Raw genomic sequence first — 14918 nt, forward strand, 5'->3', positions numbered from 1 at the left:
TATAGGCTGTGTAGACACAGGGAAAGGTCTCTTTTGGAACTTAGCTTTAAATCACTAAGATCTCCCAATCACCACACAGCCCACTCCTTATGAAGAGATTGGAAAGGACTGAAGATGAACCACTGCATTGTGCATTGAGATTCAGGGGTACATTTTAAGGTATTTTGTGAGATTTCTTTAGCTAAATGACATTTGAAGAATTGTCATTTCATTGGCCTTCCATTGGGGTAGCCCTCAAAACAAGATCAAATGTTGCAAAACCTCAAAGTTCAGTCTGGGTCAGCACCCAATAGTTCAGCCTATGGATGCCCTTAAGGTTGTTTCAGTTTTGAAATGTGTTACGGAGTCTAGCGATTTAGTCCTCATTTTAAAAATAGGGAACAGCTCTGATTAGTAGAATCTTTCAAAATGGAAGAAAGTGAGGGGCAACCAATGGTATATGGATCTTCTTAGTCTCCACAGTTGCTACTAGTTATAGTGTTTTCTACCATGGATAGATCCATAGCATTAAGCACCATACCTGGTAGTTTAGCTTTTGCATTGTCGGACCCTTGGGCATTAGTTCTCACAAGCCTATGATCTCTCTGCTCATTTCTGCTACTTCCTGCTCTAAAATCAGGACAGAAATACCCAGGAGATCAGCTTTTCTCAGTGTTTTGTCACGGCGCTTCTGGTCCTAGATGTTGCCCAGCCCAGAAAAACAAGACGTGTGAACGTGAAAAGTTGTAGAAAGAAACATAATCCAACTTATTCATATCTCAGAAGTGATTGGCTCAGGTGATGGTTGAGTTTGGGGCCATGACTGAGGTCAGTCTATAGTTTATCCAAACCAGTTCAGCCATCTCTTTTACTAATCCTTTTGTTCAATCCCTTTCTCTCCTGGCCCCATTCCAAAATTGGCAGAAATGCTGGTCAAAAAGCCAGTGGAACACATGGTGTGGATCTGTAACATCAGCTCTGGTCCTTTGACCCTATCCTCCCTGCCCCACCCCAGAGGTAGATAGCGTTCAGGTCCCAAAGTCAGCACAGCTCTTCAGTAAGAGATACTGTCCGGAGAAGGGGAAGCCCAACCAGCATGTGTTCTGTGCAGATGCTTTGCCATCCGTAGGGGTGGAACTGCAGGTTCCTGCTTTCTCCACATGGTCGCTGGCCCCTCCCCCCTGAAGGGGAGAATGGTTACATTTTCCACACAGAACTTCCCCTTCCCATGGAAAAATTCCCAGGAGAGGCCATAGACCACTGATTGTGGCTAATGAGAGCCAGCGTAGCAATTCCTCAGTTATAGCTCTTTAATGCTCTTACTGTTGGTCTCATTGTGCCTGCATCACCATTCTCTTTCCTTTTGCCCTCCAATTGTTCTTAACTAAGGAGTGGCTTTACCAGGGCCGTTTTTTCCCTAACTGTTGGTTGTTTTGTCTTTTATCCTCTTTTTGTTCTCTTCCTGTCTGCTTATGGGGCAACTGCAACTCCCCTACCCTATTATTAATTATTTTATTATTGTCTTAGGGGTTTATACTGCTATCTATCACTTTAGTATCTGAGTGCCTTCCATATAAAATCAATAGCAGTAGTGAGGTCCCTAGCAGACTTCATGGAGTCTCTGTCATGTGTCCCTTTGATTATTTATATACCTGAACAGGCTTTCCTTGTGTCAGGCACTGTACAAACACAGTGGGAGAGACAGTCCCTCCCCTGAGATTATGGAGCTGAGGCTAAATGACATACCCAGTATCACTAGCCCCATCACAAAAGCAACCTTCTTTTTCCCTCATCTTCCTCTCCTCTGCCTGCAACATAGAAGTGAGAAATGACATGCTCATTTTCCATTGTATTCCCTAAGCAAACACCAAAAAAGTGATCGATTTTTTTCACCCCAGCATTGTCACTTTTGTACAGAACTGGCTCTCCGTGTCCAGGGAAGCTCTGTGCTGACATGATCCTAGAGTAGCTGATTAAGTTTTCAGAAATGTTTTGCAAGGGAGCGGAGTTTACCCCTTGACCATCAGGTTCTGCCCTCCACCATTGTGACATTTTTATTCTTTCATAAATCACATGGCAGTTTTTAGTGACAGAAGAGATGAAGGCAAAAACTTGCTCCCAAGGTGAAAGAAGATTCCCTGCCACCCCCAACGCTTCTTGCAAAACAGGCAAAAAGCCAAACTCTGCTGATTTTATGTGTGAAACTTTTCTTGTACGGCTCCAGAGGAAAAGGAGCTCTCGGTCTTAACATCCTGTCCCTTTCTGCATACTTGTGAATGCTCGTATTTAAAAGCTATCTATTTATACATGGGAACAAAGCACATTCCAGTAACCCCTTGTGGCATAACACTGCATGCTGACTGTTAAGCCATAGAAAGGTGAATCAAATATGTGACAGAGGGCTTTTTATAGCGATTGAATACCCACTGTACATCAGCTTAGCAATACCCTTTTTAAAATTCCCTTTGCTATCACGTCTTTGGAAATATGAAAAGAAAAGCTTTCAACAACCTCATTCTATCTGACTCTCATCTTGATTGTGTTGAGAGTGACAGGGTGCCAGGGAGCTAGATCAGTGGAACTAAAGATAAGAAAGCCGTGCATACCATAAACAATTATATCGCTGGAATTATTTTCATAGGCAGATGTAGCGACAATAACAGGGCAGCAATAGCAATGTGACTAGCTAATTTACCTGACTGGTATCCTTCCAAAAAGATCAAGTTGCATTTCATTACAGGAAACCATAGAGAGAAAATTCCCAAGGATGTGAACTGGAATTGAGAACAATCCCACTGATCTAAAAATCACCCATCTGACAATACAATACAGTGTGCGTCCCACAAGGAGGAAACTAATTCAAGTGATGCTTTTGTGTGGCTCACAAATGGGTTATGGTTGAAAATTGGATGTCAAAGCATTCTCGCTAAACCGAAGAATAGACGTATCCTATAGATATGACTTGGATGTTCCAGGTATATCTCCTTTTAGAAAATCATTAGGACAAAAGGTTGGTGCCCAAAGTGTAATTCGCCACTTTGCTTTGATATTCTCCCAGCCTTTTTGTGTACCCGTCAAAGGATGGGCCCCTTTGATTCATATTTGGCATGTCAGTTTCAGAACTAAGCAAACTACACTTTTAATCTTGACCGCAGCTCCTTCCATTGGACTGCACTGTGAAAACCGTTTGCCATGTGTATAGCTAGTCTGCAACTCAATCTACTACTCTGCTTCAAGGGTGTTTGCTTTCCAAATCAGTAGGCAATCAGCCCATATCAGAGGATACCCTTGCGTCTGAGATATATGCTGACCCATAGTGTCTTATAGACTTGACAAGACCTGATGTCTCAGTGCAAAGCCACATAATGTCACATTGCTCCCAACAAATAATCATTGCTTTGTATCTTCCATACGTAGCTAGGATAAATGATAACTCAGGGAACAAGCAGACAGGATACTAATATTGGTAGGATGTGAATACTAAGTAGTGTTGGAACTATGTAGGGAGATACAAGGGGCTATAATGTGGAGTGAAACTAAAACCATGAACAGTCCCAGATATTGTAATTTAGCACAAGTCTATAGTTAGATGATCAGATCTAGTTCATGCTACAAAGACAGGTTGATGTAATTTGCTTTACGTCGACCTAGTTGTCCATACATCCATGCTCAAATTTGTCTCCTGGCGATATACAGTACGTGCCCCATTATGATGCCATAATGCCCCCTCCCCGAATAGAGCAGAGTCGTGGTTGATGTACAGAGGTCAACGCAGTGCAAGTGTAGACTCTGCATGATCTATATCAGTGGTTCTCCACCTGCAGCCCATGGGCTGCTTGTGACCCAATCAGCACGGAGCTGCGGCCCATGTGACATCCTCAGGGCCATACAGGTAGTATTGGATGTGGCCCACAATGGTAAATAGGTTGAGAACCACCAATCTATATCAACCCTAACAGTCCTCCAGTGGCTGTTCCACAAGCCCAACACTGACCGCTCTGGTCACAATCATGAACTCCACTGCCCAGAGCTCACTGTGGCCAGAAGATGCCGCCGCCAGCACCCATCTTAACAACCCTGCATATTTTTTAAATGCCTTTTCCTCATTGCCCACCTTGGCACGTGCACCTCACATGGCAGCTCTCTCTTGCTGTGTGTAATGGCTCGGCCGAGCATGCTGGCTACGTATTCCAGACTTGCTCCTGCCTGGAGTCAGCAGGAAATATTGGATCTCCTGGGAGTGTGGGAGAAGAGGCTATGTGGGCACAGCTATGGAACAGTCACAGAAACATGGACGGTGATGGGGTAGGGCGGGGATCAGCAGCAGTGCTGCAGGACAGCAAAGGAACTGTGGCAGGCCTACCAGAAAGCCAAGGAGGCCATCGCTCAATCTGATACCGAGGTGCAGATCTGCTGCTTTTACAATGAACTGCATGCCAGACCTGGTGAAGACTCCACCAGCACCCTGCCGAGCACTATGGATACCTCAGAGGAACCTGAGACACAGACCCCTGCCAGGAACAGCAAGGAGGAGGAAAAGGAGAATGTTGAAGATGTAACCAGGGGTCCAGCTATGCCACCAGCCGGGACCTGTTTGAGACTCCACCACAGTCTAGTCCCTCCCAATAACCAAGCACAGGTGAACCTGATGCAGGGGAAGGAACCTCGGGTGTGTGAATGTGTTTCTATTACAATGCTTAAATGTACTGAGGGCGCCTGACCCCCAACATAGCAGGACACAGGTATCCACTTTCCCCTTATCAAGTTCTGTTCTGTGAATTCATATAAGAGTCTCTTTCAGAATTTATTGCATTTGTTTTTAAACTGCATGTCGTTTTTATGCACTGGCTTTGGTATACAGTAAAAATCTATCTATCTTTATTACTTTGCAACACATGCTGCAGAATGTGTCACAGCACTGAAAGCACCCACTACTTCTTGTACAGGATGACAGAACTCATAGGATCAGTGACAAACACGGTATAGTTATAAAGGTTACAGCAAGCACCGCAAAATTAAGAGGTGCTTTGACAGTGTTCTGTTCATACATGTACAGCAAGCACTACACAATTCCTAATAGCCCCCAAAGCTTCAGAGCTGGGCAGAGGTCGCAAAGCACAGTCCACCACGCCACGTTACTGTGGCTGACTGTTCAAGTGCTCTTTTCAAAGCCTCCCTGAGCCATATAGCCCTTGAGCTCTTCTCATAGCCCTTATGTCTGGCTGCTCAGACTTAGCAGACAGCCGCTCTACTGCTGCCCTCCACCAGGCACCAACTTTTCCTCCTATGCCTCGCGGATATTATGCAGGATACAACAGTCAGCTACAACCATTGGGATGTTTTTCTCACTGAGATCCAATCTGGTGAGTAAACAATGCCCTTCATCTGCCAAAAGCACATTCAACTCTCATGCTGCACCTGCTGAGCCTGTAGCTGAATCTTTCCTTGGTGTTGGCGAGGTGGCTGGTGTATGGCTTCGTGAGCCAGGGGAGCAAGGGGTAGGCTGGGTCCCCCAGGAACACTATTGGCATTTCAACAGTGCCAATGGTAATCCGGTGATGGGTAAAGAATGTCCGTGCTTGCAGCTTTCTGAAGAGTCTCGTGTTCTTAAAGATATGAGCATCATGTACCTTCCCTGACCAGCCAACACTGATGTCGGTGAAGCATCCCCAGTGATCCACCAATGCTTGCATAACCATAGAGAAGTAGCTCTTTCTGTTGATGTACTCCATGACAAGGTGGGTGAGTACCAGAATATGCATGCCATATGTCATAGATCATCCCACTGCAGTTTGGCCACCCCATTGCTGCACATCCATCCACTATGTCCTGCACATTGCCGAGTGTTCCAGTCCTGTGTAGCTGGAGACCATTAATGGCCCTGCTTATTTGCATGACAACAGCCTGCCCTCTGGATATTTCAACTTCAAAATGATTTCCCACTGACTGGTAGCAATCCCAATTGCAAGCTTCCATAGTATGATTGCCACTCACTTCTCTACGGCCAGTGCAGCTCTCATTCACTGCATGGATGAGCTTGGCGCACAGATCCAGGAATGTACAAAGTACGCCTTGGAAAACTCCTAATTTGCTGGTCAGCATTGTCCTGGTAAAATGTGTGGCAACACTGAGTGTGAAGTTATAAGATCCCCAGGGCCGGTGCAAGGATGTTTCACGCCCGAGGCAAAACTTCCACCTTGCGCCCCCCCCCCCACACCCCTGCTCTGAGGCTCCCTCCTCCCGCCCTGAGGCCACCCCCCTTGTGGCAGCTCTCCGCCCTGAGGCACCCCCCCACCCCAGCTCACCCCTGCTCCGCGCACAAGCACCCCGAGCACGCCGTGGCCGCTTCACTTCTCCCGCCTCCCAGGCTTGTGGTGCCTAAGCTGATTGGCGCCGCAAGCCTGGGAGGCGGGAGAAGTGAAGCGGCCACGATGTGCTCGGGGAGGAGGCGGGGCAGGGGTGAGCTGGGGCAGGGAGTTCCCCTGCGTGTCGCCCTCCCCCCATTACTTGCTGCAGGCTCCCCTGCCCAGCTCCCTCTGCCTAAATGCCGGCGGTGACCGGGGCGGCCGAAGATCTGGCCGTCGCGGTCGCTGCCGAAGAAAACGGCGCCCCCCAAATGCCAGCTCCCTAGGTCGCCTAAATGGTTGCACCGGTCCTGAAGATCCCCCTGTATGAAGTTAACACACGTTCCAAAGCCCAGGCACAATCAGGTCTGTCCTAAACAAAGCAAGGAATGTATGTTTGCCTTTACTGCTTAAATGCAAAGAATCATCAAGCAGGAAGAGGAAACAAAGGCAGCTCAAACAGGTGGAATAAAGCCAGAAAGGAACGTCCTTCCACACAGATTCTGTCTCCTAGTTCCCAGCTAGAAATATTTTTCAAGAGTGGGATTGAAACTAAAAAAAAAACAAGGGGCAAACACCCAACACACCCCACTCTTTCTGCTTGTCAGTTTCTGGCATTGAACCAAAGAAGACAAAGGAAAACAGCTGTTGGACTCTAGCGGGGCAGGAGGGCACGGCCCTGACCTCAAGAGTTTTTGGTCATTAATCTTGCTGGGGACATGTGGTGACAAATTTTTGCTTGAGTCTAATATAGTTTGTGAGGCACTAGTAAGTGTTTGTTTTTTTTTTTTATTGTAACCATTTCTGACTTTTATGCCTCATGACTCGCTTAAAATCTATCTTTGTAGCTAATTAACTTGTTTGGCTGTTTTATCTAATCCAGTGTGTTTAAATTGAAGTGTCTTGGTAACACTCTTTAAGATAACAAGCTGACCTATTATTCCCTTAAGGAATAGCAGATTTAATATATTTGTAATGTCTAGAAGAGGCTGGGAAATACAGGACATTTCTGGGGAGAAATACGGGACCAGGGATGTGTTGGAGTCACCCTGCAGTGTAACCAAGATTGGTGAGAGTCAGGATGTAACTGGCAGGCTGCAGTTACACACAGATACTCAGGGTGTAGCTCGCATGCTGGAATGCTGTTTGTGAGAGGCCCAGGTCGGAGCTACTTCAGCAAGGCATTGTAAGGCACCCCAGGCTGCAGGGCAGGGGTGGCACAGCTCCCCTCTGGTGTGAGTTGTACCCCAGAATGTCACGCTGCCTCACCATGTACTGCTAAAATGTCCCAAAAGACGGTATGCCAGATGAGGGTGAGCTGCACACTGGGATACCTACCCATGGTGCACTTCACTGTGCATCGACATGAGCACTCCTGGTGAGTACGTGCAGCACCAACACAGGATCCAGGTGTGCGTGGGCCAGAGCAATGCACTAACGGCGGTGACTGTATGCCAATGTACCACGTCAACCAAAGTTTGAGGTGAAAAAGTGGCCTCAGGGCGAGTTTCTGTGCTATACCTCATCAAGCATCTTGGGTGCCCTCCCCATCCTGGGCTCTTCGATGGGCTGCGGAGCCCCCCCAGTATAACTTACACAAGCCTGGGCTCCCTATGGCCATAGCACTGCCCAGAATCTCTGCAACATGCCCATCCTGCCCCAGTACTCCCCTTTGAGAGGCAGGTTTACAGCTGTCTTCTACAGTGCCTGCACTAGGGCAATCCTTCCCCAGCCTGATTAGGTGCTCTGGCCTTTTTCTTTGGTATGTTGGTGGGTGAGGGTCTCTCCCTCAGTTCATACTGATAGCAATTCTTATCTTTACCCTGACATGGTTTCTGTAGAATTACAATATCCATATATAATCCAACTTCATCTCTTAGCAGTACCTTATTGCCATGCCCCCTTTTTCTTTATCTCATTGTAATGAGGTTGTGATATTGTGAGCTGTTTCAGAAAGCCTTGGCAAGAGAGAAAGTAGCCCTACTTAACCTAGTTTACTGGGTTTCCATAACAACTTGACACAGCTATTTATATAGTTACAGAATATTATTTGCTTTTCACCCTTTTTAGAACTTTTTGTTGCCATATCAACCTAAACCTTCCTGAATAGAGTATAGTTTTCCACATTCAGTTTCCTTGATTTCTCCAAAATTCTTTCCTCTCAAGTAATGAAATTTGCCCCTGTACAAGGGGCTGGCATGAGGCCCAGATGTCACTTAAGTCCCATGTAAGCCCTACTTTGAGTGGATGTTAAAGTGGTACATAGGCCTTGTGATGCGCCTCTGCACAGGAGTGAAATTCACGGAATATGAGAAACAAGGGTCAAGCTATCTTGGACAAAAGGCTGCAAAAACATAAGCAGATTATTCATTTGCTTTTGGAAGGTGGACCCATCAAAGGCTACGTCTACATTACCCGCCCGGGTCGGCGGGTAGCGTTCGACTTCTCGGAGTTCGATATATCGCGTCTTGTCTAGACGCGATATATCGAACTCCGAACGCGCTCCCGTCGACTCTGGAACTCCGCCACCGCGAACAGCGGTGGCGGAGTCGACAGGGGAGCCGCGTACTTCGATCCCACGGCATCTGGACGGGTGAGTAGTTCAAACTAAGGTAGTTCGAGTTCAGCTATGCTATTCGCGTAGCTGAACTTGCGTACCTTAGTTCGACCCCCCCCACCCAGTGTAGACCAGGCCAAAGAGAGTTGGTTGGCACTTGGCCCCAGATCCCCAGATTGATTTAGGCTCTAGCTTCCATTGAAATAATGGAAGTTAGGAACCTAAATCTCTTTGGAGATCTGGGCTTAACTGACTCTGAATCTGTCAAGGGTGGAGATGGGATAACTTGTTCTGAGACGTCATGACTTCAAAGGTTTGACTTAAGACAAATGTTATTGGGTTCATGTTTATGAGACAGGATGGGGAGTTAGTGGGGTGGGAGAGGGAAGAGCAGAGGTGGGACAGAGTGCACAAGAAATACAGAAGCGGTGTAGGGAAAAGTAGCAGAAAGGGAAAACTTCCACTGGGGGCACTCGGTGTCTGAGTGTGCTCTTCTGATATCCCTAATGCACAGCACAGGAATGAAGCCTTGCCCCCACTGAGTAGGGTTGCCAACAATCCCTTATTACAAGGGACATCCCTTACTTTTTCATCTCTGTACAACAAGATCAGCAGTTGCTGAGTGCTGCAAAAATACCTGTGGTGAATGTAGGTGAGTACCGCTTGTTGTTGTTGTTGTTTGTTGTTATTTTATTAACAACAACAATATCTGGAGATGTGGGGCCGGGTGCTAAGAAAACAGTTCCTTACTTTTGAAATACAATGTTGGCAACCTTACCACTGAGTGCCAGTGCTGGGGCTTCTCCCCAGGCAGAGGCTGTGGCATAGGGTCTCCTTTTGCCCCAAGGTGTGGAAGCGGGGTACCTTCCCATAAAAAGCAGCAGAAGTTCCACTCTTCCCTCTGGAGAGGGAAGGGCAGTAGTTGGGGTGATCAGGAGCAGGGGTCTCAGTACTTATCCCATCAGTAGGGCTGTGTCTCAGTGGGTGAATGGGGTTCTGAGCCCACTGCACTCTTCCCCTCCTGTTACACCCACAGGACTTTATTGAAGAGGTGGTGGTGGGCACCACAGAGCAGTGAATCTTGGAGTTAACACCCCATTGAGAGGTACGGCACAGACCACAGAGATCTTGCTTCTGGCTCTCTGCAGATTTAAGCAGGCATTACCGCATCAGTTACACTTAGCTCAGGTTTTCAAGCTTTTCTTTGTAACCACAAGGGCTTTATTTTTAACAAAAGCTAAAATACTGACGTAATAATTCTAGGAGTTGGGACCCTAGACTGACCCTACCCTGCCTATGCCTTAATCCAGCCCTGGCTGTTGTTGTAGCTTGTTAATAGCTAAACCACCCTTGAGAAGGTAAAAGCATTTGAAGTTATAGGAGAACAAGGTTGTGAAATTAAAGTAGTTTGGGAAGCCAAAAAATAGTTTACAAGAGAAGTTGCAAAAAGTCCACTTTCTCTGATTTTCGCTTCTGAATAAACTCCTGAATGAATATTACTCTTGGATTTTGTTTCTTCCCAGGCTGCCCTGATTTCATGCACTATCGCCCTGATTTAAATTCACTGAAGTTAAAGAGAATTTTCATGTTTGGGAAATTGTTTCATGAGTTACTCAGTAGCACTCACAATATTAAATGATTTCCTGTCTGTTGAACAGTAGCAGATTTTGAAGACTTGCAGGTCAATTTCCCATTGGAGGAGAAATTGGTCACATAGAATCTGCATATTTTCCTAGTGTAACTTGTTTGTTTATACTATGTACACCAGTCTTTGAACAGATAGTCATCAGAAGTGTGCAGGCAATCCCCTCTGTCAGAGGTCGCAGCCCAAAAACACCAGTGCCTAGTTCCCAGGCAGTAACTCTGTCTGAAGAATTGTTCCCTGTCTGACTCTCTCTAACTAAAGTCAAACTCTCCTGTTTGCAACAGCTCCTTTCAAAGAGGAAGTACATAACAAAACTAACAACAATGCAGCATTTCTTCAAAGACTGAACCCAACTTGCATGTCACATAAAAATGTATAAACTGTAACAGCGCCATCTTGTGACACGCACCATAATCTGTCTGTCTGTGTCTCTCTCTCTCTGTCTCACACATGCTCATTTGCTCAGACATGCATGCACACACACACACACACACACACACACACACACACACACACACACACACACACACACACCCCCCAAAACTAACTCCTTGCCACTTGTTCTTGGTATGAAATTAGACCTAACACACACTATCTGCCTTCCCACCAGCCTGCAGCAATAATCCTCAATTTACATTCATATACAAATATTATTATTTTTTAAATGAGTTGGGCTTTCTGTCTATTTTAATGCTTTGCCAAACTCTCTGGTTTGGTACCAAGATCTAGTAAGCTAGACAGCATCTCCCTGTTTGATTGTAAAGCATTTTCACCACTTGATCCCCATCCTTTCCTCACCATCCATGCTGCTGAAACCCTTGTCCCAGCTTGGCTTGGCTCCCATCCTGACTACAATCAACTCCTCTCTGGCCTTTCTTCTTTCTCCCCTCCCCTCCCCCTTGTTCCATTCCAGTCCGGACTTCTGCAGGATAGATAGATAGTAATATCTGACCCCACTACCTCCAGGCTTCCTTTCTATCCCATGAGTCAAGTTGTTCCCAGGCGTATCTGAACAGACCCAACCTACTTCTAATCGTGAATTCTCTGTTTCTTGCTTACGGTACGACACCAGTGCAATTCATGGGGCTCTTTTCCTCACTCTGCAGTGGGAGAAGTGGTTTTAATCTCCTTGTTTCATGTCATCCAGGCTGCATCTGCACATTTCTAAATGATTCAGGACTTCCTAAAGAAGTACTGACTACTCTCCCTGGACAGAAATTGCATCATGATTCATCCCACTAAATCTGTACATTTTTGCTAGCTTCCACTGTCTGACACCTCAGAAAAGCCAAGACTACTGGCCACTCTTTGCCATAAATCACAAACTGACATCTTTTTAAACAGTAACAGGAGTGGCTGCTTCTGCACCTTATTTTTCCCCCCCTCAACTAAAAAAAACCTTGAAGATTGAACTGTGGCTTGGTACAGTATAACGTGATCCATTCCATTTATTTTATAGCACTTTAATGCCTTCCTCAGTTGTCTCACAATGCAGACTTCAGGCAGAGTGGAGCCATGTTACTTAGCAACTTGCAATACACATGATAAAATTAACCCAAACAGTTTTGTTTATTAACTCCTTAATAAGGAGCAAACAAAACAGCAACCGGAGAATTTCAAGGCAAGAAGACTTTCTGTTTTTGCCATGTTACTAATATTAAAAAGGACAATGTTAACTCATCTTGTGCTGATCTAGGGCCTTCCTACTGTTTTTTGTAATACCCCTTTTGCAGCTCAAAAGTCTTTTCCCTGCCTCCACTCCTGAAGTTTTGTGTAGTTCCATTTAACAATTTTCTTCTGTATTTTGTATATATCTGAAATGGAGACGGCTGCTACTTTCCCCTAGCAAATTCAGTGTTTCTAGAATAATATCATTAGCGCTGTGACAAGCTGTTTGCCTCCTTGTAATTGGGCTCAGTGGAGCTCCAGAAGCAGAGATGAACCGCAAGTGCACAATGCAGAGCTGGATTTGGATTTCAAGTTCCCCAAGGCGCAATGTTTGGAATGGGGGCAGTAGAATAAGCCCATCTCTATTCGAAAGCTAAGATGCAATAACTAAAAGTGAAGCCCCACCTTAGCAGATTTAACATATGGTGAGTAGAAATCTTTTCTTAGGCCCGGAATCATTGTCCTTCTCTACTTGTTGTACACCCACCTGTACATCCCACAGTTTGTAACAGAAACATAAAATGAGGTTGATTTTTTGGCACCAGCGCTCTGTAACCGATAGCTGAGTGACCTTGCGATTCTGGAGATGCGGGTTCTAGTCCTGCCTTGGACAAATTGTTGGAGGAGGAAAGTTTTCAAATGCTCAGCACCCTCAATTCACACTGCTCTCTTGAGAACATGGGCCTTAATATTGTTGTGCCTCAGTTCCCCATCCATAAAATGGGGAGAATACACCCCCTTTTCATGAGGTTTTGTGAGAAGTGTTACTAGCGCATGAGAGACTTTAGTTACTGTAGCTACGTGAGCCATGTAGGTACCTAGAGAAAATGTCCGAGATGCCTGGTGTGCAATAGGTTGGATGGTTTATATCAGATATCTAATATCAAATGACAGACATTTTCTTTCTGGGATTCCTTTTGCCTGGAGCGTGGTAGTTTTAGAAACATTCCAGTAAAATGGGTAACGTTGCAGGGGTTAGCAAAAGGATGAGAACACATTGCATAACTCTTTCAGGGAGCCTTGATGAAAGGCTTCTGCCAAGAATTCCAGCGAAATTATTTTCAGCTATGAAACCCTTTTCCTGCTGTGACGCTGAGCCCTCCCTGCCCAGCACTTCGTGGTGACTGCTGATAATGAAAGAGCAAAAGGCCTCCCTCCCAGACATTAACTGGAACAGCTGATCACATCAGCCTTTTCCGGCTTTTATGGAGAAGAATGAGTTACTTGTGTGTTCGTGTGAGAAAATATTTAGACACAAGATATGGCAGCTATAGGTTTTTATGGAAGCAGAATGCAGATCCTTATCGGTGTTCATTTATTTTGCATGAAATGACAAAATAATTCCTTGGAAACTTACTCCTGACAGTCCCAAAGCCTGACATGCACACCATTGAACGTGGATTAAGGTGGGGCTGCACCAGGCACGTACTGAAGGGGTCATATTCCGTTTCATGCCAGACAGAGTCAGGATGGAAAGAAGGAAAGGGAGACATAAGTAGATGAAAAGGAGGAGGCAAAAGAACTGAGACCCTGATCCTGCAACTGGATCGGGCTCTGCATAGATCCAGTTGCAGGAATAACACGTGAAATTGTCCAAAGTTGCCCTGTCTTGGTGTAACTTTCCTTCTCTGCCAAAAACAACCTAAAGCAAAAAATACAGAATCCTAATTTAGAGCAGGACAAGACTATTATCTTAACCGGTGCATCCTCCTGCCAAGGCAAGATTTTCCCTCTATTGTATGTTTTCTAGTGCTTTGACCAAAATGATGGGGATTCCCTTGGGAGGTTGTTCAGCAGGTGAGTAGATCTCTCTGCTAGGCACTTTTACATAGTATGCAACCTAAATGTCCCTTCCTAGCTTTCATCCCATCACACCCTAAACAATCCCTCTTTGCTTTATTCTCCAAGTATTTGAAGATTTATCCCTGCTTTGTCTTTTCCCAGCTAAGGTGTCTATAGGTATATAGGTCTTACCCTGAGTTGTCTGATTGATGGTATGATCCCTGGACATAATTTGGAGCATCTTTGGGCTACTCTAAGGATATGTCTACAGTGGAGCAGGAGGTGTAATTTCCAGCTTGAGTATACAAAGCCACGCTAGCTTTGATTGAGCTACTGTGCTAAAAATAGCAGAGCAGCAGTGGGACAGCCTTACCAGCCAGAGTGCAGTGCCATTGGAGACCCTAGCTACCTACTTGAGCCTCCAGTCCATCCCACCGCCTGTGCTGCCCTGGCCACACTGATTTTTACCATGGTAGTTTGATCGAAGCTAGTGTGCATATGTCTACCCAAGCCAGAAATTACAGCTCCAGCTCATCTGTAGACGTATCTTGAGATACACTGTCAGCCAATGCCCTCCTGGGCCAAGGGAGATCCAGCCATTCCTCCCACACCAGCAGCAGGAAGGGAAGGTCGGGTAGGATAGGAAGCAGTGCTAGTGGACAGGCCAATGACCTGGGTTCGTTTCCTGGCTCAGCCATAGACCACCTGTGTCACATTAAGTAAGTCACATAATCCACCTTCTGGCTCAGCTCCTCTTTGGTAAACTAGGAAAATACCTTCCTGCCTCATAAAGGTGTTGCAAAGGGAAAAAATCCACTAGCACTTGTGAGGTACTCAACTACGACCGTGATTAGGGCTAAAGAGCTACCTCCACAGGAGTCAAACAACAGCTCCCTGCCCCTGGAGACTCCCTTTAGAGGGGCCAGTTACACCAACGTGGGGG

At 45.9% G+C, this 14918-nt stretch overlaps 1 protein-coding gene across 2 annotated transcripts in view; it reads left to right on the forward strand.

The window, feature by feature from the left end:
- The window catches only part of GPR132 (G protein-coupled receptor 132), a 144514-nt gene that overhangs the window by 61498 nt on the left and 68098 nt on the right, over positions 1 to 14918 (forward strand). The gene's annotated exons all lie outside the window — the stretch shown is intronic.

Source organism: Mauremys reevesii, linkage group 4 (assembly GCF_016161935.1).
Source record: "Mauremys reevesii isolate NIE-2019 linkage group 4, ASM1616193v1, whole genome shotgun sequence".
Lineage (NCBI taxonomy): Eukaryota > Metazoa > Chordata > Testudines > Geoemydidae > Mauremys > Mauremys reevesii.